We start from the raw sequence: 23461 nt of genomic DNA on the forward strand, positions 1-23461 counted from the left end.
CTACCCTAGTCCAAGCTGGCTTGGACAACACACTTTGTAACAACCCTTCAGATATTCTCAGTAGTTACCATGTCTCCATCTTCTCTGGCTTATTCCTCTGGTTCTGTTAATCACTCCTCACTTCATGGTCATTTCCAGACCCTTCACCATCCTGGCCACTTGCCTCTGGACATTTTCCAAGTCATCAGGATCCCTTTTATACTGTGCCTGGGGCCTGGACATGATGCTTCCTGATTTTGGGTTGATGAGCTGACGGATGGAGGGACAAGCCCAAACTTGAAGTTAAAAAGCCACATGCAGATGTCACACCAGAAATTGGCCATCGGACACATCCTGTCCTGTCATCAGGATAATCCTTGATCAGCTGGCAACATGATGGCATTAGAACCACATGCTACATATCTTTGTGTTCCTAGAGGATCAAAGTATAGTTGGAAGTGATTTACTTTTTCAGTCAATGAATGCTTCATGTTTATCTGCTAAGATCTTATTACTGGTCATAGAAGTTAGGCTTTGGAGCTGTGATGATAAATGGCACAGTCTCTACCCTCAAGGAGATTAAATTAAATAATCTACAAAAGCCAAATTGCCTCAGATGAGCCAGGTTGAAGAAACTTTGGAAGAACACTGCTTATGACAAAATATATATATTTAGTCATAAATGACTGGAGATGGAAGGGACCTCAGGAAGCTTGAATTCATACCCCCTGGTTTATAGATATGCAAACTAAGCTCCAGAACTTGTTCATCCACCTAGCCATCCACTCAACAAATGTATTTACTGAGCAGTCACCATAGGCAAGGTAATACATTTTTTTGGGGGGGGGGGGCATCCAATGTGAACAGCAACAGCAGATAAGGAGTGGTAAGTAACTTCATTGGTACATGGATAAAGGGATCCAGCTGAATGATCTGGCCAAGGAAATCCACTTGGTTGGTATCAGAGGCAGGATCAGAAACCAGATCTTCTGACATCTGGCACTGGGCTTTTCCCAATGCACTATAGTATCACTCATAAATGACTAGATGGGAGACAATAGAGCATATGGTCTATTTTGGGGAACTCTGTCCTGATGGAATCCTATTTGGACATTGCAGGCAGTATGTCTGTACTTTGTGAATGTGCTGGCTGTACTGAAATAAGGTTTCACCTCTGCAAAGCACGATGCAAAAGCCAGAGACATTCCTGTCTGTCTTCCAGGAGCAGAGACAACCCCTCTTTAGCCCTTGCCAACAGTCTACTAAAATTGTCTCCCAGGATCCAGCAAAGAGAAAATCCAACTTGCTTTCCCTCTCTTTGAGCTCCATGAGATTGGACATTATTTGTTTTCCTAATATGTCCTCCTCCCTTGGTTCCCACAGTGTATCTCTCTCTACTGCCCCTTTGCTGACTATTTCCATAACCCCAACCAGAATCCATTCTCTTAGTCCATCTGGCTCAAAACATTAAGATAAAATTTCACTTTCCTCTCTTGTTATAGAAGTTAGTCATCTACAAAAGATTAGGGATTCCTCCCTTTGACTGCTTTGATTTTATCCATCCATCTACCCATGAATCCATCCTTTATCCTTCAAGAACACTCCAGCTTACTCTAGGATGACTAGGTCATGTTCCAGGGAAGCCAGAACCCTATTCCCCAAACCCAGGGTAATTGTCATATCTGAGCTAAGACTGCTCACATATGCATCCACCAGGCATTTAAGCCATGCCCAGCCCAGGTGATCCTGGCCTCTCACAGAACCCACAGCCCCTCACCTTCCTTTCACCCTTGAGTACAAGATCAAGGCCAAGAGTGTGTGCCCAGTCACTCCACACATGGAGATGCCTCCCCACCAGGAGGCCTTACTGGACAGCAAATGGCCCTCTTCCTTCTTTTGAGGGGGTCCTCTGTCTCTCCTGAGACTGGGCCATAATCCCAAAACAGACCCTATTTTAGGATAGGCAGCTGGGTGCTCAGGGCTCCCCAGGGATGAGCAGAGCCTTTCCTTACAGCCAGCTTCCAATGCCTTCCCTCCTTAGCCTCCTCTCTACACTACCCATCTCTCTTCCAAATGCCGGCATCACGCCCTCCTCTATGGCAATTTCTTTTTTTTTTCAATGATAAATTTATTTTTTATTGGTGTTCAATTTGCCAACATACAGAATAACACCCAGTGCTCATCCTGTCAAGTGCCCCCCTCAGTGCCTGTCACCCTATGGCTCTTTTCAAGGAGGAAAAAGGTTGAGAGGGGTTGTATATTAGTCAAACATCCTTAACCTTCCCAGGAGCATGGATGCAAATGGCCAGGAGAAAATTCCTTTCAGGCTGCGCTGGGGCACATGGAGTTGCCAGCATCCCAGTGTGACCTTCCAGATGCCCATGTAAAGATTTTCCATCTGATCCCATTTATACCTGCATCCGGTTTCCAATGCTTACAGAAAATCGGAGCTGAGAGGGCCCCCTGAGACCAACCTATGGAATCCTGTGCAGATGGGAGAACCAAAGCTTGGTGAATTCCTTTGGTCACTCAGTGAGGCAGAGACAGCCGAAACTAGAGGCAGGAGGCCAGCCCACTGAGCAGGAAGGAGACAATGAGCTACCTTCTCACTGACGTAAGACCCCATGGCAGCTGGGGGTTCTGGGTTCTGCCCCTCATACTTGCAGTCACACCTGTTCTGTTAGTGGAGCCAGGCAGACCATGTGAGGACAGAACAGTAGAGACCTGAGTGGGGTTTCCCGAGCAGAGGTGAGTATCATGTTCTGTGAGAGGCAGCCCATGCTTGACCTGGGAGACTGGCATAAGGGGAGAGACTAGGAACAGCCCAGCAAAGACTTGAACTTCACGTTCCCTACCAATGGCCTGATACCCTGGGGAACCAGCCAACTTTGAGGAAGGACCCTCTTCCTGGCCTCTCTGGCTATTGGCAGGATACCTGGCCCTACCACCCACTGTTTCCATGGTTGCCCAGCGACTTAGGCACCCTGCCCACTCACCTCACCGCTCGTGTCCAGACATGCTCAAGATGCAGGGTCCCTTTGCCAAGGGCCCTCAGCCCAAGAGACTCCAGGTCCATTTCCAGGGACTGAGGCTCCCATTGTACTAAAAAACAGAAAAATGCCAGAACAGGGTTGCAAAAATTAAGATGTGTTTAAAACATTTCCTGTGAACAAATTAACACTACACACACACACACACACACACTCACACACTCAACATTCACACCCACACCCACACCTACACCAAGCATAACACAACACAGTTGTGCTATTCACAAAATAATCATAGACATTATATGCACATAAATTCAGAGCGTGGATTTGGAGTTGTATAGCGAAGGTTGCCTTTAGCAAATCTCTGTGACCTGGTGTGAAACTTCCCTTCAAAGTAACATCTCAAGCAGAAATGAGAGGTCCTTCCAGGAAGTGAGTCAGGGATCAAGCAGCAGTCTTGCATCCCTGCTTCACCTCAGAGGAGGACAGCACCTGAATTTGAAGAGGTTGGAGACTCAGGGACTGGGCCTCAGACGGCTGCCTCCCCCCCGCCCCGCCCCACACCTAGCCCCAAGCCCCTCCTTCAGAGAGAAAGAGGGAAACCAAGCTGCCCCCCAGGGACAGCTCAGGAGTCTGGGGCTGCTGGTGGGCTGCCAGCCCCCACTGAATGGGGCCTTTTGACATCACACCACCCAGGAGGGGGACGTAATCCCTCCCCAGCCACACAGAGCCCTCTCAATCCTGGTGGCACAGTGCACTGTTCACACAGCTCAGGAAACAAAATAAATATATTCTCCCTCAAAGACCCCACAATGGGGCTTTTTCATGGCAGGGAATCAAGAACAGCCGCCGCCCTCCACATGGCTGAGGGGCTGCTCATCCCTGCAGCCTTTGCCCGACACTTCCTGGGACTCGGGATTCACCTGCCCTGGTCATGGCCTGATGAGGACAGTGGCCCTGTGGGTAGGTCTTGAGCAGAGCCTGTAAGTGTGTGGGGAAAGGAAGGAAGCAAGGGAGGAACCCAACTCTGATGGATTTCCTATTGTGCTTGGAGCAGACAGAGGCCCAGTGAGGACACTCTTGATGGATTAAAGCATCTGCAGATTAGATTGCTCAGGATGTCAGGTTACTGCTGAGACTCTGGGTCACCCACGCAAAGCTCCAGGCCAGGTGAATACTTGGGGGGAGTCTTCGTTACACCTGAGCCCCCATGTCTTTTGGGACGCTTACTTTCCAGGGGATGGCAACCAGCCCTGAAAAGACCTCCCCTGTAATTTGACCTATTCCCTGGTCACAGCCAAATCCAATCAACATGCCCACCTCCACCTCTCCCACACACTCACCCATCAGGGCCTGCTTCCTGGAACTCCCTCTTCCTCTCCGTTTTCCTCTCTCTAAGATCATGGGGAGCCATAATAATACAGATAATAGCAAGTGTTTACTCTGACCCACACACCTCTGAACTCAAGCATCACCTCTTACAGGAAGCCCTCCCTGACTTCACCTAGCTTTGTGACTATCTGTCCAAGTGGGTGGGAGGGCCTAGAGGCCTTATCCCTCATCTCTGAGTGCCCAGAGCCTTTCTTAGAGATGACTGTAGGGCTTGAATGAATGCCTTCACCAAACACAAGTGCTTACAGAGAACCTTGAACTAGCTCAAGCCCTGAGCCACAGAGGTCATCCTGGTAGTGTAGGAATCAGCATCCCAGTTGCAGAGCCTGAGCATGCCATTTAACCAGCTAAGCTTTATTATGTGCTGTCTTCGTTTTTGGTTTTTGTTAGCTTTAATTTCAAGGGCAACAAGGTGGGTTAATCACCACATCCTTTGGTTCCAGGTATATTATCAGTATCAGTTAATGCAAAACCCTCTTCTTATTTTCTTTTATTTTTGTAGCTTCAATTGACATTAAACAAACTGCACATATTTAAAGTGTGCAATCTGATGAGTTTCGGCATATGTATACACCTGAGAAATCAGCACCATGATCAAGATAAGGCACAAATCTTCCACCCCCAAAAGTTTCCTCAAACCCTTTGGTAATCCCTCTGCCCACCTCTCCTCTCTCCCTACCCCCCACTCTGGAGGCAACCACTCATCTGCTTTCTCTCACTCTAGACTAGTTCACATTTTCTAGGAGTTTATGTGAGTGGCATGATACAGTCTGGATTCTGTCATTGAGTATAATTATTTTTGGAGTCATTCATATTGTTGTGCGTATCAGTGGGGTTTTTTTTCCTCTTTAATTGTAGCATTCCATTGTATGGTTGAGGTAAAATCTGTTCATCCATTTATCTGTTGATGGACACCTGGGTTGTTTCTAGTTTGGAGCTATCACAAATAAAGCTTCTATGATCATACATATAGAAATCTCAGTGTAGGGACACCTGGGTGGCTCAGTGGTTGAGTATCTGCCTTTGGCTCAGGTTGTGATCCCGGGGTCCTGGGATCGAGTCCCATATCAGGTTCCCGCAGGCAGCCTGCTTCTCCCTCTGCCTATGTCTCTGACTCTCTGTGTCTCTCATGAATAAATAAATAAAATCTTTAAAAAAAAGAAGTCTCGGTGTAGACATATGCTTTCATTTCTCTCTTGAAGTAGAATGACCGGGTTCTATTTTATTTTCTATTTCTCTTTCATCCCCAATATTTATTTTCAATCTCCCTTAAGCATCTACTCTGATGTTTACCATATGCCCTTAAATATGCACATATTTTCATAAAATGTGCAGAGCGATTGTGTGTGTGTGTGTGCGTGGGGGGAGGGTGTTATTTTATATATGTGGTACCATGCTGGAAATCTAGTTCTGTTTCAATCTAGAATTGTTTCAATTCATTCTATTTTTTGAGATCCATGTATGCACATTCAGCAATTACAAATTTGTTGCTTCTAACTACTGTTTAACATTCCATAGTGTGTCCCACCACCTGACTTATCCCTTCCTTTGATGAATACCAAGGTTGAGTACAATGCAGCATTCCCATTTAAAATGTCCCAGTGAACATGTTATCCTTCTGGCCCCCTTGCCAACCTGTTCAAGCACTGAGAGTTGGATCTCTGGGTTCCAAGGTGTGCACTTACTTGATATCACCAAGGGCTGCTGGCTTGCCCGCTTTCGCACTGCCTGAGCCAACTAATCATATTCCCTCCAGCAGCGCAGCTCCCCACATCTTGGCCAACACTTGGTACTGTCCACTTTGCTGATATTTGTCATTCTCACAGTTGTGGAGTGATCAGATGTTTCAATCTATATTTGTCTAACTACTAGTGAGATTGGGCATCTTTTCAAATACTTGTTAGCTCTTAGGACTTCTCTTTCTGTGAATTACCAATGTATAGTCTTTGCTGATAAAATGTTTGTATTTCCTAGCTTTTCCTGTTGATTGGCAGGAGCTCTTTGTTTTATTTAAATTGAGACATAACTTACATGATGTGAAGTACATAGATCTGCAGTGTGGAGCATGGTTAGTTTTTATGCATGCTTATGCTAGTGCAACCACTGCTTAGATGGAGATTTAGAGCATCTCCAGCTCCCACAAAGGCTCTGTGTGTACCCATAGTCCATAACCTCTTAAAGTAACCACTACCCTGATATCTGTCATTTTAGGTCAGTCTTTCTATCCTAAAACCTCATATGGATGGAGTCATACAGTATGTTCCCCTTTGTGTCTGGCTTTTTTTCACTCAATATTATCTGCGAGATCCATTGATGCTGTGTCCGCTGCACTAATGCATGCTTTTTCATTGCTGCATAATATTCCACTGCATGACTATACCATAATTTATTTCCTTGTTGATGGACATTTGGTTGTTTCCAATTTGGGGCTAGTATGCATGAATAAAGCTTCTATGACTATGAACATTACTGAAAAATGTTTTTTGGTGAATAGAAGCACTCAGTCCAGTTGGGAGTGGAGCTGTTGCATCACAAGGATTTTGCAGGCTTAGCTTTAGTGGGAACTGCCAAACATTTTTCTAAAGTGTTTGTACCGTGTTGTACCAACAGTGTATGAAAATTCCAGTTGCTCCTTGTCCTGCCAATACTTGACATTTTCAGTTTTTTAAATTATATCCATGCTGGTCGGTTTTGAAAGCAATCTCTATAACCTAAGAGATTGACCTTTTTGGGGTTTTATATATTGTAAATGGAAATTTCACTCATCTATTATCTTTGTCCACCTTCTATGGTACCTGTCTCCTCATATGTAAATGAGGATAATACTATCTACTTTCAAAGACCTGGCAAACAATAAGTACTGAATTCATGCTTCTATATCTGTCTCCACCACCATGCTATTATACCTTTCTGTCTTCCATGTCAGAGAGACTGAATTTTAATTTGTGTTAGGGCCTTGCTTGGAGCCAGTAAGGAGCAGTTTTTCAATAAAGTTTTCTATGTGTGTGTGGTGTTTTTAGGTGTGGTAAACTTGTGCACTGTTCTGTTTTATTTTTTATTTAAATTCAATTTGCCAATATATAGATAACACCCAATGCTTATCACATCACGTGCCCTTGTCAGTCAGTTACCCCATCCCCCAACCCACCTCCCCTTCTGCAACCCTTTGTTTCCCAGAGTTAGGAGGTTCTCATGGTTTATCTTCCTCTTTAATTTTTCCCCACTCAGTGTCCCCCGCTTCCCCCTTATGGACCTCTGCACTATTTCTTATATTCCACAAATGAGTGAAACCATATGATAATTGTCTTTCTCTGACTTATTTCACTCTGCATAATACCCTTAAGTTCGATCCACATCGATGTAAGTGGTGGGTATTTATACTTTCTGACAGCTGAGTAATATTTCATTGTATATATAGACCACATCTTCTTTATCCATTCATCTTTCGATGGACATCCACAGTTCGGCTATTGTGGCCATTGCTGCTATGAACATTGGGGTGCAGGCGTCCGTCGTTTCACTACATCAGTATCTTTCCGGTAAATACCCAGTAGTGCAATTGCTGGGTTGTAGGGTAGCTCTATTTTTAACTTCTTGAGGAACTCCACACTGTTTTTCAGAGTGGCTGCACCAGCTGGCATTCCCCCCAACAGTGCAAGAGGGTTCCCCTTTTTCCACATCCTCTCCAACATTTGTTGTTTCCTGTGTTGTTCATTTTAGCCATTCTCACCACTTAAAGTGGTATCTCATTGTGGTTTTGATCAATAAAGCTTTTTGATTGAATAAATGATGGAGCCTCCCCGAAACAATCTCCAGATTGCAATGGAAGGATCCGAGTGAGGGAATGGGGGGCTGTGGCAATGAACCTGGGAATGTGGGGAACCCATTCTCTACACAGGAAGCCAACAGCTGTCCCGTGGATAGGTGGGGGAGGCGTCTCCTCCAGGCCTCTAGCCCTGGACTCCAAGACCAAGGACCTGGATGAGCAAGGACCCAGGTGGGTGGGAGCAGCAGCACTGAGAGGTGGTCTTGAGCACTGGTCTGCCCTGGCGTCAGCCCCCGTGCTGTACCCTTTTTTCCAACCACTCTGCAGGGAGGAGGACCAGGGCGGGGGGAGGATGAAGAGGTGGGGGAGGAGGAAGGGAAAGGAGGGGGGCGGGGGAGAGGAGGGGCAGAAGAGGGGAGAGGGGAAGGAAGAGGGGGAGAAGGTGAGAAGAGGACGGAGGAGGCGAGATGGGGGAGGAGTGGGAGGAAAGAGGAGGAGGTGGGGCGAGGAGGAGGAAGGAGAGGGAAAGGGGAAGGAGAAGGAGCAAGGGAAAGAAGGGGGCGGAGGGGTGCCCGAGGCTAGCCCCGCCCGGTTCCCACTGTCCCGGGCGGGCGCCGCGGGCAGCAGAGTGGAGGCGCCGGGCCGCCGGGCCACCTGGCCGCCCCGCCCCCCCCCCCCCCCCCCCCCGCCCTCCGAGCCGCCCGCAGCCCGGCTGGGCAGCCTCGGGGGCGCCCGCCGCCTGGGGCCTCCGCCTCCCCCGGCAAACAGCCCTCCTCAGCCGGCGGGGCCGCCCGTGCCGCCGGGCGGGGAAGCCGCTGGCCCCGGTCCCACGGTGACTGGGACCCGCGCGAGCCCTGGGCTCCGACTCGGGTGCGCGTCCCCTCCTCGCCGCGCGTCCTGCGCCCCGGCCGGGCTCCGGGCGCTGCCCCGAATCCGGAGACTCGCGCCCTGTCCCAGCCCCAGGCCGGCAGGAGGCCTCGAGGGGCCTGTGCCCTCGGCGCCCCCTCTGGTTCTGCCAACACCGCCTTCTCCGTGCAGCGGCCAACGCGATCTGTAGGGGAGAGATGGGAGAGAGTCCAGCAGCTGGGACTAGGCACGAAAGCCAGCCGCCTGCCCATAGCCAGTCTCATCCCCCAACCTGCCAAAGTCATTTCTACCCCAGGGACTTTGCACGGATTATTCCAAACACTCCTTCCGGGGGAGGGGGGGATTTTTAAACGAGGGGGGGGGGCTGTGGCTTGAGCTGGATTTCAATTTCATCATTTTCCTGTGCAACCCGATGTGTATTATGTTATGGATTTAAAAACATCGCTTTGGGAAGGGTTCCGTAGGCTTCACTAAACTGCCCAGTGCCCATGGAGAGTTTAGAAACCCCTAGACCGGGATCCCTGGGTGGCGCAGCGGTTTAGCGCCTGCCTTTGGCCCAGCGCGCGAACCTGGAGACCCGGGATCCAATCCCACGTCGGGCTCCCGGTGCATGGAGCCTGCTTCTCTCTCTCTCTCTCTCTCTCTCTCTCTCTCTCTCTGTGACTATCATAAATAAAAAATTTTTTAAAAATCTTAAAAAAAAAAAAAAGAAAACCCTAGACCTTTGCACGACTAGCTCTTCCGGAGGGGTGGGGGTGGGGGTGGGGGCTTTCTTGGCTAGGTCAGCTAACTGCTGCGTCCCCTTCTCATGCAGTCATTGCCTAGCACGGTGGCTCTCAAAGTGTGGTCCCTGGACCAGCAGCATTACCATCACCTGGGAACTTGTTCAAAATGCATGTTCTTAGGATCCACTCCAGACCTACTGAATCAGAAACTCTGGAGGTAGGGCCCAACACTCCGGTTTAACAATCCCTCCAGGTGATGCTGGTGTTAGATTCTTAAGTAGGAAGAAACGCTGGGTCAGCCTCTTATCCGGGTGCTATCATAGCCATCACCTGCCAGCTGAGGAAAGCTGGAACCCCAGGGGGCCTAGAGAGGGGAAGGGCTGTGGGGGGCAAAGGTGGAAGGGGGGCAAGCTGAGTCATAAGGTGGAGGGAGCTACATTACACCTACAGGCCACAGAGGACTGGGTCTCGGGGAAGGGTCCGGTTTGATGCCAGAGCGGGAGTGGGGCTGGAGGAGCCCAGTTCCCTGGCCCTGAGTCAGCACTGAGCTGCAGAGGAGAAGTGGTCCACCTCTCTGCATTTCCCATGTGACAGAAGAGGCGTTTGCATTCTCCTGGGCACTCATACCTCTGGCCTGGTCTGAGCATTAACCAGTGTCCCTGAGGTCCCATTTGGCACCAGCCACAGTCGCTCTCAACTCATACCAGCCTGGTCTCCTGGCCTCTGCCTCATTGCCCACAGGAAGTTTCAGGGCAATCCCAGGGCCCTCCCGTCCTGAGCTGTTTCCTGTGCATTTTCCAGGAGCACCAGATGTTCCTGCAATCTGAGCCTGAGCCCATTCTCCAGACTAGAGCTCAGTTCTTGTCGCCAATCCCTGGGAGCTGCCTGACACAGCCCATAGAATGGTGAGGTGCAGCCTGCAGCCTCTGACTTCAGTGCAGTTGTAAAGGGGAACTTATGGCCTGGTTCCTGTGGGTCACTGGTCTCTGGCTTCTGTGCAGTTCCCAGGCCCCCAGGGGGGAAAAACGAGACACTTTTAATTGACTTCCCCAATCTGATGATAGAGTATTGAGTATCAATGGACCGCAGGCAAGCTATTTTCATCCATGATTTCAGACGGGAGCAGAAGCCCAGCTGCCACTACAGTCCTGCCACCGCCACCTCAGGGGATGAGCTCACCCCGTGTCTGCTAGCACAGCAGCATTTGCTGTGGCCAGGCAGTCTGATTCAGGATCTCCCAGGGAAAGTTCTAGGAAGGGGGGCGGGGTGGCATAAGCAGTTACAGCAGTGTGCCTGAACCAGAGCCGGCCAGAGACAGCCTGGAGTCAGCAGACCTGGCCCCCTTCTAGCTTAGCCTCTTCCTACCTGGGTAACGCTGAGCAGGTGACTGGACCAATCCATGCCTCAGTTCTCTTGCCTTCAAGAGAAGGCAAGAGCACATGACAACACTGGCTCTTGAATTCTACAATGAGGCACTTTTCTCCCCCTGTCTTCTCTTAGAGTCCCAAGCCTGAACTTTGTGTACTGTGGTCAAGATAAGAATCGCCAAACTGATGACCTTCATGGGTCCTGGGTTTGGTTCCCAGGACTTCCCCATGTGCATGCCCTTCCTGACCTTGGCCAACCGTCCTGGGCACAGGAGCAGAGACATCATCTCCAGACTGTTGAGGGCACCTCGTAGGCATGTGTACACTCGGTCTAGTGTGATGCTTGCTGAATGTATCTCTATGATGCTGCGGGCACTTCTGTCCTTAGGACCATTCCCCTAGCCCTTTCACTCAGCATCGTTCTATCTGACCTACATGCTATCCCTCCCCTAGTAATCGGTGAGTTCAATGGCAGGGAGGGGATCCCATCACCTTTGTGTCTACAGGACTCAGTGGGAGCTCAATGAACTGTCATGGAACAAATGAATGAGTAAGTGAATGAATGGACGGGTGGATGGATGTATGGATGAATGAAAGCAAGCCACGTGAGGCATGCTTGCTTGCTACCCTATGTGTATGTGTGCATCGTTGCTAGGTGGGGAAGAGAACAAGATTAGTCACAGCCAACCAGGAGGGGGGGGCTTGATGGCTCTGCCTGGAAACCTTCCCTCTCAGTCACGGTCTGCAGACTCAAGAACAGGGAGAAGCTTTTCTCCATGAGAAAAACCATAGAATCATGGAATGTTGGCTCCGAGCACAAACCACAGGTCACTTAATCCTCACCCCTCCAATGGGGAGACGAAGGCCCAGACAGGTTCGGTTCCTGCCACTACACTGAGCTCATCATGGAAACTGTTGTTTTTCCATGAAAAAGGAGCCTGGGGGTAGGAGAGAAGGGGCAGAGGGAGGAGTCAGTTATTAAACAGACCAATTGTTAACCACAGAGAAAGCCTGTGCCTTCCCAGGGGCCTGCCCAGCCCAGGGCAGGGGGCTCACAGAGTAAAGGGGGCTTGCCAAGCTCCAGGGGTGCCAGCTCGCCTGGGCTGGGCCAGCAGGCATTATGTAATCAAGCCAGAACCTCTGAGAAACACCTAAGCTGGCCTGGTGTTCATCCTGGACCGTGGTTTACAGCTATTTCCTATAGAGGGAGATTTTGCTGAGCACAGGGTTTTCTGCATTTTCCACCCGTTTGCTATTAAAGAGAAGCAAGAGACAAAAAATATGAAATCTTTCCCCGAGGTTGCCAGCAATCTCCCAGTTCCTGAAGAAGGAAGAGCTTCAGCTCTGTCCTGAGGTCCTTGGATGCCTGGTGCATCCGAGACAGCAGGAGCTGATCCCAAGGTGAAATGTGCTCAAACCCGCAGCTCCCCTGGGGCCTGGCAGGGAGTGGGTGCTGAGCCCACATACTGAGGCTGGCTGCCATCTGAGCTCATACTGCTCCAGGAGGAGAGGTGTGGAGATGACCCCAGGCAGACCAGCTCAGAACCATCAAGAGCCCTGGATGGAGGAGCTCTATCTAGTTAGAAGGCTCAAAGTCAGCTTAGCGGTGGTTGATACAAGGCCCTACCAAAATTTCATTCACACCAAAAAATTCATCATTAAAATTCTCATCGCAGTCTTAACGCCATGTCTCCACAAAGCCCCACTTGGGGAAGAAGGACAGATGCCTTTAATACATTTTTGGGGGGAGAGCACCTTGGGAAGCCCAAGAAGCCATGGTAGGGGTGGAAGATGTGTCAAGAAAAGTCTGGAGCACACCACCTTCGTAGGAGGGCAAGCCTAGGAGATATCAGCTTTCAGGTTCCACAACATTGGTGTAAGGGGTATGCCTGGACCCCCACCCAAGGATGGGAGTGGAAAGACCTCATGGGAATGTTCTTGCATTCCAGCTGCAGGGTGAACCTAAGTTGAGGAGGTGGAGCTATGTCTAGGATGTCCTCATATCTGCCCCTCCCAAGTCCACCTCCAGGCCCGAGGGCCACTCCCCTGCACAGGAGGGAGGCAATAGAGAAAGCCTGATGACCCAGAGTCAACCACCTGCCATCAGGGTCAGCGAAGCCCCTGCAGTCTGTGTGACGTGGGAAGTAGCTGACTTCTCTCTCCGCCTCTGTTACTTCATCTGTGAAATGGAAATAACAGCAGCATTTCCCTGCAAGGTGGGGGTGGGGGTGGGGTGGGGAGGGTGGGCATTGGATGTGAGGGTTGAGATAAAGCAGCAGAGCTTTGGGAGCATGTTCGGTGCTTGATAAATGTTAGCTGTCAGGAAACTAACCAATGCTGGAGGAGCTGCATGAGGACAGCTCTGGGGCATCTCCAGGAAGTGTGTGGGGCCCAGCAGTGGAGCAAGACAGAGCACTACAGGACTGGGAGAGAGACGAGCCCTGCCCCCAGGGGTTCACAGTAAAGCAGGGGTCTAATGGGAGGTCAGCTGCTCTAAGGGTGGAGCAGGAGGTGGAGCACAGGGGATGTTCCCTGGAATGGACTCTGGTTACCCCCGTGGGGATCAGGCTCTGCGATCACAGGAGCTGCGTCATGACAGGTGGCATCATCCTATCATCCCAGGCCAAGCACTCCCATGGGACCCTCATGGAGGTGACCCAAACGGATGAACCTCAAACCTTGGGGAACCTGGGTGATGGAAGAAGCTGGCCCAAATGTCCCCTCCTTCTTCTGGGTGGATTCTCTGAAGCTTTGTGGGAGTTCCCCAATACCTGGCCCACAATGTACCTCATCTTTGGCTTCTATGCACCATGCCTCACAGTCTGCTGGGTGCTGTGTTCCGGTATCCCCACTGGACTGAGCTCCCTGAGGGCAGCGACGGTGTCATCCCTATGCTGGCTCAGCACCAGTATGGCAGGGGCACACACACACACACACACAAGATTTTTCTGGGAAAAAGTTGGAGTTTTGATATTTCTAAGAGAAGCATCAAAGTCCCCAACACCAGAAAAATCAGAATTTTGCTGGACTCCCTTACACTTCCATTGTTTTAGTGGGACTTTCATTTTGATTTACATAGGGGGGCATATTCTTTTAGGTCCACTACAACTTTCAAAGTCTTTTTCACCCAGCAGCTCTGCTTACAAACTGTTTGCTTCTCTGTTTTGGTTTCTCGATGCAGCACCTGGAAAGTCTGGCATTAGCTGTTTGCTAAGCGAACAATGAACCCCATTGCAGACTTCTTTCAGAGTTTTGTCCTTTAAAAATACATACCTATATACATATGTATGTATATTTATATACAGTAACATAATGGCTAAATGCATCCTTTCTTTTTTTTCCTTTTTCTTTTTCTAAAGATTTTATTTATTTATTCATGAGAGACACATAGAGAGAGGCAGTGACATAGGCCGAGGGAGAGGCAGGTTCCCTGCAGGGAGCCTGATGTGGGCCTCAATCCCAGAACCCTGGGATCATAAACTGAGCCAAAGGCAGATGCTCAACCACTGAGCCATCCAGGCGCCCCTAAATGCATAATTTCTTAAGAGAAAAGCCATGATTAAGAAGAGCCTTTTGGAGATGTGGATTTGAGTCCTGGCTCACCACTCAACCAAATGAGTGCTTAAACAAATCACAGTATTTAGTATACTTAATACAGTGCAACTCCTAGGAGCCCTTTGCTTCTTCATCCAGTGATTCATTCATTCATTCATTCATTCATTCATTCATTTATAAGCTCAGTATTTACTGAGTGCTTACTGTGTGCAAGCACCTGGTGGTGCTTCCATTCACTAAAGATAGAGCAGAGACAATAAACAATAGATACAATCAATAAGCAAAGTATATGGTAAGTTATAGAAGGACAAGCACCATAGAGACAAAAAGTGACAAAGGATATAGGGAATGGAGTGCTGAGGGCAGGGGCAGGGGCAAGGGTAAGTTGCCGTAGTAGGTGTTTTTGCGTGTAAACGTTTGACATGATGGTTAAGAGCATGGATTCTGGAGCCAGACCTGGGTTTAAATCCTAGCGTGTGGTAGCTGTGTGATAGGGAGTCAGTCACTTAACCTCTCTGGGCCTCAGTTTCCTTATCTATAAAGTGGGAATGATAATAATAGTAGCTATCTCCTAGGGGATTATTACAAGAACTGAGTTAATATACATAAAGTGCTTGTAAAAACCGTATATGCATCGAATATAAGCCACAGGAAGCATTGGCTACATTTCAGTGTGACAAAAACCCAGAATCCTAGGACTCACCTGATTTCCCTGGCCTCCCCTTGGTTGTGGGCATGGGAGAGGGTAGGCAGGGTGCTCACCAGCTCCTTCAGCTCAGGAGCCAGCTGGAATCCTCTTCCTCTGTTTGGCCATATAAAGTGGGACAAGCTGATCTGGGCTTGAATCCTGTCTCCACTGTTGACTGGCTGGGTGACCCTGGGCAAGTCGCATGACCTCTGAAGCCTGGGTTCTTCCTCTCTAATGTAGAAATAGTAATCATCGATCGTTTGCCAAGACCCAGGCTCTGTTCTAACTTCTTGGCAAACATGACCTCATTTTGACTTTGCCACAACCCTCTGAAGTGGTTCTTTTGTTATCCTCTCATACAGGCAAAGAAACTGAGGCACAGACACATAAGCAGCTTGTCTGGTGCAGCCAGGACTCCAACGCCTATCTGCAGAGCTCCCCTCATCTCTCATTATACTGCCACCCAGGATGGGTGCACAACACACACATGCCGGGCTCAGAGCCTGACACCTGGCACTGGCTCTGTCATCACCAGTGAGTTCCCCTTGAGTGGCCAGATGGAAGGCAGGCCTTTGGGGCCCAGGGGTCATTTTGTTCTCATCTGTGCTTTCAGAAGTTCTTTCTGCCAGGCAGAGAGCAATCATCATGTGCTCCAAATTTGAAGGTGGCCTGGATTTCACAACCTGCACCTGCCCCACAACCTACCTCCCTACCAAAAAATCCTGGTCTCAAAAAAAAAAAAAAAATTCTGGTCTCTGCTACTTGGTGACATCAAAACAATTAAATTTTAAACATTCCCATTTGGCCCAGACTCTGACCTCTCAGAGAGACTGGGCTGAACCATGTTTCGGAAAGAAACAACAACAGCAAAAGAGCTAATAGACTAGGTTGGTTGTTTTAATGAAAAGACCCAGAGAGACTAAAATGTCTGGGGATGGGTGTGTGTGTGTGAGGGGGTTATTTTGGGGCAACAGGGAAGTGGAGTCATTCTTCAGAGAGAATCCCAGAGGGCCATGTGGACAATCAGAAATAAACCTACCTGTGCTTATTCCAGTGTGTGGAACTTTAAATAGAGCCCCCTGGGGGCATTTCTGTCAATGTGGGAGGAGGTGTCCCTGCTGCAGGCTGTTTATGGGACTAGGGGGGTTCCAGCCCTCAATGGGCTGCTTTGTCGTGTGTCAGACCCAGCCAGACAATGAGTGGTTGCAATGCTGCTGCTCCTTCTGCCACTTCCCTTAAACAAACTCCAGACGCAAGGGTCAGCCTGGGAGTGAGGCTTGTGTCAGAGTGGATGGAGCCCGGTCTGTGGCACCAGGGACCTTGCAGGCTCCCCAGCAAGGACTGTCCTCTAGGGCCTCTGAAGGATTCCAGGCAGCTGTTGAGGGGTGGGCGGGGGAGGAAAACTCTGGACTTCTTGGTGCCCGAGTTCCCTGCCCTTGAGAGGCTCATCTTGTTCGTTGCCTCCTAACACAGGGCCCTTTCTGCTGCGGGGAGATGGTACATGGTGCCCACGCAGAAGGAGATGTCTGTCTCCATCTATTCAGTACTCATAGTGTGTTGGGCATTGCCTCCATAACCGCGGTCACAGCGCTCCATCTATGGGACGTGCACAGTGCACCTGGCCCTGCGCTACGCACTCCACATGTGTTCTTGCTTTAATCCCCACAACTGTGAGTGGGACGGCCTCTCTTTATTATCCCCATTTCACAGATGAGCAAACTGAGACTTTGGGAGGCCAAGTTTCTGCCCTTAGCCAAGAACAGGCAGGGACTGGGACCCAGGTGAGCTCGATTCCAAAGCACATGTTCTTCCCCACTAAACTCTCCCACCTCGATGATGCAGAAAGCACCACCCCTGTGCTCCGGGAGCCCAGCCAGGGCTGGGAAAGAGCAGCCAGAAAACAGATCATTACAGAAAAGCCTTAGGGAACACCAGCTTAGGCGGGAAGGGGCAGCTGGTCTAGCCCTCACAGGGCAAGGAGGTTAAACTTAGAAGAGATCATCTTTGAGATCAGTCTTTTAAGAAAAGATAAAAGCCAGATAGGAGAGGACGGTTGATAGAGGGAACAGTGAGGCAAGGCTTGACTCTAGAGCTTGTGGACCTTCTTGGGGTCTTGCCATTGGTTTCATCAACTACTGACCTTGGTAATTTCACAGCCAAACATATCTACTGAGAACCCATGTTCGGGATACGTTCTGTGTCAGTACACCCTGAAGGGTGTCAAAGCTCATTTGGTCCCCACCATGATGCGGCCTAGACAAGTTCAGGTTTGCACATGGAGAATCTGAGGCTCGGTGATATGAAGACCCTTGCCAGGGTGCATGTCACAGACATGGTTTCTAGGATTCAAAGACTTTTAAGGATGGGCCCTTCAAGAGTATTTGTTTTGGCGAGCTATCCAGTTGGCGACTCCCCTCCAGAAGTCCCTTCAAAGTCTCCTATTGCCCTAGCTTTTGCCTGAGCACATTTAATTGGAGATAACTCATGATAACACATCACTTGTCCTCAGAGAGATTTCACAGTTACTAACAAGTTCTTCCTTATTTTGAGTGTCACTCTTTCTCCATTACCCCTGTGCCCTCTGGGGGCCGTATAGAGCAGCATCACTCTCTTCAGAGGCCAGCGCTCCAAAAATTTGGAAAAGACGCTAGGGTCTTAGCCAGGTGGCCTCAGACATACAGGGAGGCTGCCCATGGTGGCTCCTGTCCCACTGCCCTGTGGTTCTGCCCTGGCATGAGGCCAATGCCGTTTGCAGACCCCAGAGCCTCTGCCTAGTGACCAGCCCCAGGGGCTTTTGTCCCACCAGGTCCTCAAACTTACTTCAGCCCCATGAGATCCCCCCACCTTGTGCCAACTTTTTGTCCACAGTAGGTTCTGTTCTCCTCTCTTTCCCAGTGTGTAGAGAGCCTGATTAGTGAGAAGGCAGCAAAATGCCCTACTGTTCATGGCCTGCGATGCGCTGGCCTGAATCTCTCCCAGGATGTGTGGCCCCCTGACTCACCCGGGGTCCGCCCTGGGTAAATGTCCCGTGCTGGGCTGTCCTTTCAGAGCGTACATTTCCATGAGGCCCAGATTCAGTTCCCAGAACAGCCATAAAGGAAGGACCCACACATTCCCTCAGCCTTCCCCCCGCTGCCCTCCCCTGGGGCTCAGCCAGTGTTGACAGAAGGGCCACGTGACACGAGAGTGAGGAAGGCAGGGATCTGGAAGGAACAGGACAGGGAGAAGGAGGAGGAGGGCAGGAGCTCGTGGCCGCATGTCACCTGCAACAAAGCCTGGCATTGTCCACGTGCCCCTTCCCCGGCTGCCCCTCATGGGACTGTGGGCTTCAAAGCCAGGCCCGAGATGTTGGGTCGAACCCTCCTCACCTCCCCTGTGGTCCTCAGTAAGGGTCTGTCTCCAGGGAAGCTGCTCCCACTTGGGCTCAGGGGGCAGCAGGTAAAGGATGCCCGGCCCTGACACTTACCTTCCTCCTTCCCTTACCCAGCCCCTCAGACAGAGCGTGGCGGTGGAGGGAGGCCTCTGCATCTGGAATCTTCCAGCACTCCTGTTCCCTTGGCTGGGTATATTTGTCTTGGCTGCCTTCACCTGAGCTTTTTACAACAGATTTTCTTTCCTTTGCTCCCCACCACCCCCCTGTCCGCCCCCCTCAACTCCCCCGGCAGCTGGCCTCAGCAGCATAGCACACAGAGCAAGGCTTGTTTTTGAGGAGCCACAGAACCCTGCTCTGCGCAGCAGCCCACCCGTGTCTGAGCCCCCAGCTGCCAGTTCCCTCGAGGGCTGCGGAGAGCAGCCCTGGACAGAGTGGCGGAGGCAGGGCCAGGACTGAGCGCCAAGAAGGGGGGGCGCAGAGAGGCCCGAGTCAGCAGGCGCAGGAGCTCACGGACCAATGCACAGCTGGCACAAAGCCCCCTTACACAGAGACTGGCTGGAAAAAATCAGGGGCCGGATGGAGATAAGTCAAGTCCCAAAACCAGGTGGAGAGAAGAAGGTAGCGCCGAGCCAGGCTAGAGGGGACCCTGGGAAGAGGGGTCCCTTAGTATCTGTCAGCGTCGGGCCCCGGCACCCTGCTCCTCATCTGTACCGTGGAAATGATAATATTTTACTTGCTCCAAGGTAAGGAACTGGACTTCTTGAGGTTCTTTCCAGTTTGAAAACCTATGACTTAATAGTTTTTTGTTTTTTCTTTTAATGCCAATAAAAGGTTATTTGTGTGCAAACAGAACATTGACATAACAAGATGTGCCTGGGGTGGAGGAGGGAAATAGCTTTCTGCCTGGTGACTTCCAGATCAGTGGTAAGGATTAAATCCCATTCTAAATCACAGCCAGTCTTCCTTGGGGGATGGTTTCTGAATAGAAAGGCCTTTATGGTTTCCTCTATACCACCCCTCCTGGGGCCGACGTTCCCCTGAAGCCCCCAGCCTTGGCTGAGCATCCTCTGCTAAGGACCCTCTGCCCCTGACCTTGCCCACCGCCAGCTGGCCCATGGCGCAGGCCTGGTGCCCAGGGCAGTGCTCCTCTGCTCCAAGGGCAATTGGGGGCACACACTACAGGCATATGCCTCCATGAGTGCCCGTGCCTGGTTCAGGAAGTCTGGTGCCGCTGAAAGGTCCTGCCCACTCTGTGTCCAACACCATGGAGGGATGGATGGAAGGCTTCCACCCTCAAGGCCCATCTCCCCAATGCACCATGGGGTGCTCTCCTGGGCAAGGAGAGCCTTCCCTTCCAAGTGTGCTTGTCCCATCCTGCCTCCCAGCTGGGCCACCTTTTATCTCTCATTGCATTTCTGTGGGTTTGGATCCTTCTCTGTGTGGGTCCCTGGTGCTTGCTGTGGCCTCTGGCTGAAAGTGCTGACATCACAGTGGTTGTCCTCATGGTCCCACGGCTGCTGGCCCTGACGCATCCCAAAGAGTCCCAGCTCCTTGCCTCTCCAATCTCCATCTTGCATTTTCTTCCTCCCTCCTTCCCTCCCTCCCTCCCTCCCTCCCTTCCTTCCTTCCTTCCTTCCTTCCTTCCTTCCTTCCTTCCTTCCTTTCTTTTTAAAGATTTTATTTATTTATTCTTGGAGACACAGATACATAGGCAGAGGGAGAAGCAGACTTCCTACAGGGAGCCCAATGCAGGACTTGATCCCTGGATCCCGGGATCACAATCTGAACCAAAGGCAGACGCTCAACCACTGAGCCACTCAGGCACCCCTCCATCTTGCATTTTCATCCTACACTGCACCTCTCTTGTCTTGGTCAATTCTAATAGACTTTGTCTATTCCTTGAGATCACTTACTTGATCCATAGAGAATTCTTGTCATTCACAATAGTTATGTCCTATAAATTTGCCATGAACATCGAATTAGCCAACAGCCTACTGTCATTCTTCAGAGTGAACAAGGTTGGTTCCTGTGAGCCTCTGGTCACATTTTCATCAACCCATCAATCCACAACTTTCCCTTACACGTGTTTCCATTTAAAGACGTCTTAGTGGGCCCATTAACATTAAACTATGACTCCTGCCTGAACAAAGCTTATCTAACCCGTATTTCCTTCATAAGGCATGTCACACCAGCCAGCACTTCAGAACTTCACGTGAGGGCCATTTTAAACAGAAGAATCACCCATGAAAAGCATAAACATGTAAAAAAACGTGGCACTGAATAGACAACAAGAAGGACACTTGCAAACTGTGTGAGAGCAGAAATAAGCAGGCAGAGTGTCACCTCGTTCAACCTCAGTGGGAACACGCACAGGTGGCAATACAAAGTTGTCACTGATCTGTGCGTGTCCATAAGTGACTATGCCCACAGTGTTGGTTTTGGATTGCAGATAAATGTTAGCAAGTAGGCAAATTCACAAAAATGTAATCTACGAATAACGAGGATTGATTGTGTGCCTCTTGCTCTCCCCACCCTTCCTCCTTTCCTTCACCAAATACTTCTGGATCCTCTCTGCCATGTCCCACCTTTGTCCACTCTGTCCCCACATAGGCACTTCCTTACCTGTTCACACAGCAAACATTTATTGAACAACAAGTATGTACCAGGCACTATGCTAAGGACTTTGTTTGGGGCTCCAGAAAATGGATTGGAGTCTAGGTCAAGGGTGACACACTTTTTCTGTACAGGGCCAAAAAGTATTTCAGGTTTTGCAGGGCATATGGTCTCTGTCACAACTACCCAAACTCTGCCACTGTAAGTCTGAGAGCTGCCACAGATGACACATAGATGAACGAGCACCTACAAACAGGTGCTAGGCTGTGGTCTGTCCACGGACTCCTGGTCTACCAGCATCCTGTCTCCTTATCACATTTCTCTCTCTCCCTGGGCTCATCGCTCTCTGCCTCCTGAGCATCATCCATTTTTACCTAGCTATGGTGGAAATCCCCCCTAAAACTGCATGGGACCCAAGGGCAGGAATCACAACTATCTTGTTCTCTGACAGGTCTAGTACAACAGGGATGTGCTGTAATGACAAATAAATACAAAAATCAATGAATGTCCCATCTTTATGACTGCACAGGACCCAACTTTTGACTCCAAAACTCTTTAAACATATGTCAAACCAACTCCATGATCATATTTAAAAACAAAGACCCCTGAGACTCTGTCTGAAAGCAGCTTCGAAAATTACAGACACTTCTCCAGGGTTGAGGTATCTGCTGGCCTCCTATCCCCACATTTTCCTTAGGGAAAGGTCCAGAGGGGCATAGTTTAGATTATGATAGTGAGCTCCTCCTCCTTCTTTCTTCCTCCTTCCTCCTCCTTATTCCTTTCCTTTCTCTCCCTTTTTCTCCTTCTCTTTCTCCCCCCAGGGAAAGAAGCGTAGCCAGTGGCTGCTGAGGATTGCCTTTGTTCCAGGGTTTCTGGGACCTGAATAACAGAAGTCTTTGATTCTGAGTTGTTAAGTCAGCTCTTCCTCGCCCATGCAGATGGCCCAGGGGGCATAACAGTCCCCTGCACTTGGCTGCAGACGACCTGGAACTGCATCTCTTGGGGTCTTCACAAACCTGCAGGCAGCTGTGTTCGGATCCAGGGTAAGGCAAGCACTCCCAACAGAGTCCCACCAAACACAAAGAAATGACTTCCCAGGGAAGGGGATATTAGACAGTGGGCCAAGTGAATGGAGAAGAAAATAAATTCCCAGCCTCCTTGAAACCCATGGCACAGATTTGCCTCTGGTTAAAGGCAGCCCCAGTCCTGAAACCCCGTGGCTCTGACCCCATGAATGCACATGTACACATACACACACATACAAACACAGCCTCATGGTCCACAGGATGGGAAAGGAATCTCAGATTGGTTTAGCATGTCTTTTCAATGTGTCACTTCTATCTATAAAGTCTCCACCCCATAGAGAAAATTGAGAAAATCCAGGACGTGAATCCTGGGCCTTGAGGGTTGACAGAAACTGTGGGTTGGTGTGAAAGTGAGTCATCTTTCACACTTGCTCACATGCCTTCTACAGGTCTGTACAAAATGTAGCCTCATACCACTCTTATGGGCTCCATAAGAGGAACCTAGAGGGGATTGGCCCCATACCGCACAGAAGACAGAAGCCCTAAAAGATAGAGAAGATGGGAAAGGAGCATAGCTCTGGGTGACGACCCTCACATCTGCACTCATGGAAGGGAGCTCCCATATGAATGTGGCCTCAGGGACCAGAGAAGACAGGGATCCAAACTCTTCATCTGTACCATGGGCTAATGCTAGCACCTCCCACCCCAGGCTTGTTGGGAGGGTTAATTAGAGAAGGTTCAGGACAATGTTTGACATGTAATAAGTCTGCAAAATCTTAGCAGCCATGATGACAAAGATGATGAGGATGATGACCGAATTCTTTCAGCTCATGGCAGTGAAGGCATACATTAATCCAAGCTTCCATTTCCACAGCCCCTCCTCCAAGATTGCTACTAGAGACAAAGACTTAGGACTCTGGGACTTGACACATTCTGGAACTCCACAACAAAGAGTTAATGCCCTGATATGGTCCTGCTCAGAGCAGGAATAGGAAAAGCCCAGCTAAGATACAAACAGGTAACATGACTCTGATGCCACACATCCTCTCTTGACCTCTGCAGCCAGTGTGACTGTGCAGAGCATATAAAGAGTGCCTCCCACCCAGCCCACCCAGTCA

The 23461-nt window shown here is 49.9% G+C and overlaps 1 long non-coding RNA gene across 1 annotated transcript in view; it reads right to left on the minus strand.

Annotated features, from left to right (window-relative positions):
• LOC140595471 (uncharacterized) overlaps positions 1 to 23461 on the minus strand; it is a 114190-nt gene that overhangs the window by 14339 nt on the left and 76390 nt on the right. Inside the window, exon 2 of the long non-coding RNA XR_011997102.1 lies at positions 2976 to 3081. This is a non-coding gene — a long non-coding RNA (uncharacterized lncRNA). The remainder of the gene's footprint in view (positions 1 to 2975; positions 3082 to 23461) is intronic.

This window comes from Vulpes vulpes, chromosome 14 (genome assembly GCF_048418805.1).
Source record: "Vulpes vulpes isolate BD-2025 chromosome 14, VulVul3, whole genome shotgun sequence".
Taxonomy (NCBI): Eukaryota; Metazoa; Chordata; class Mammalia; order Carnivora; family Canidae; genus Vulpes; species Vulpes vulpes.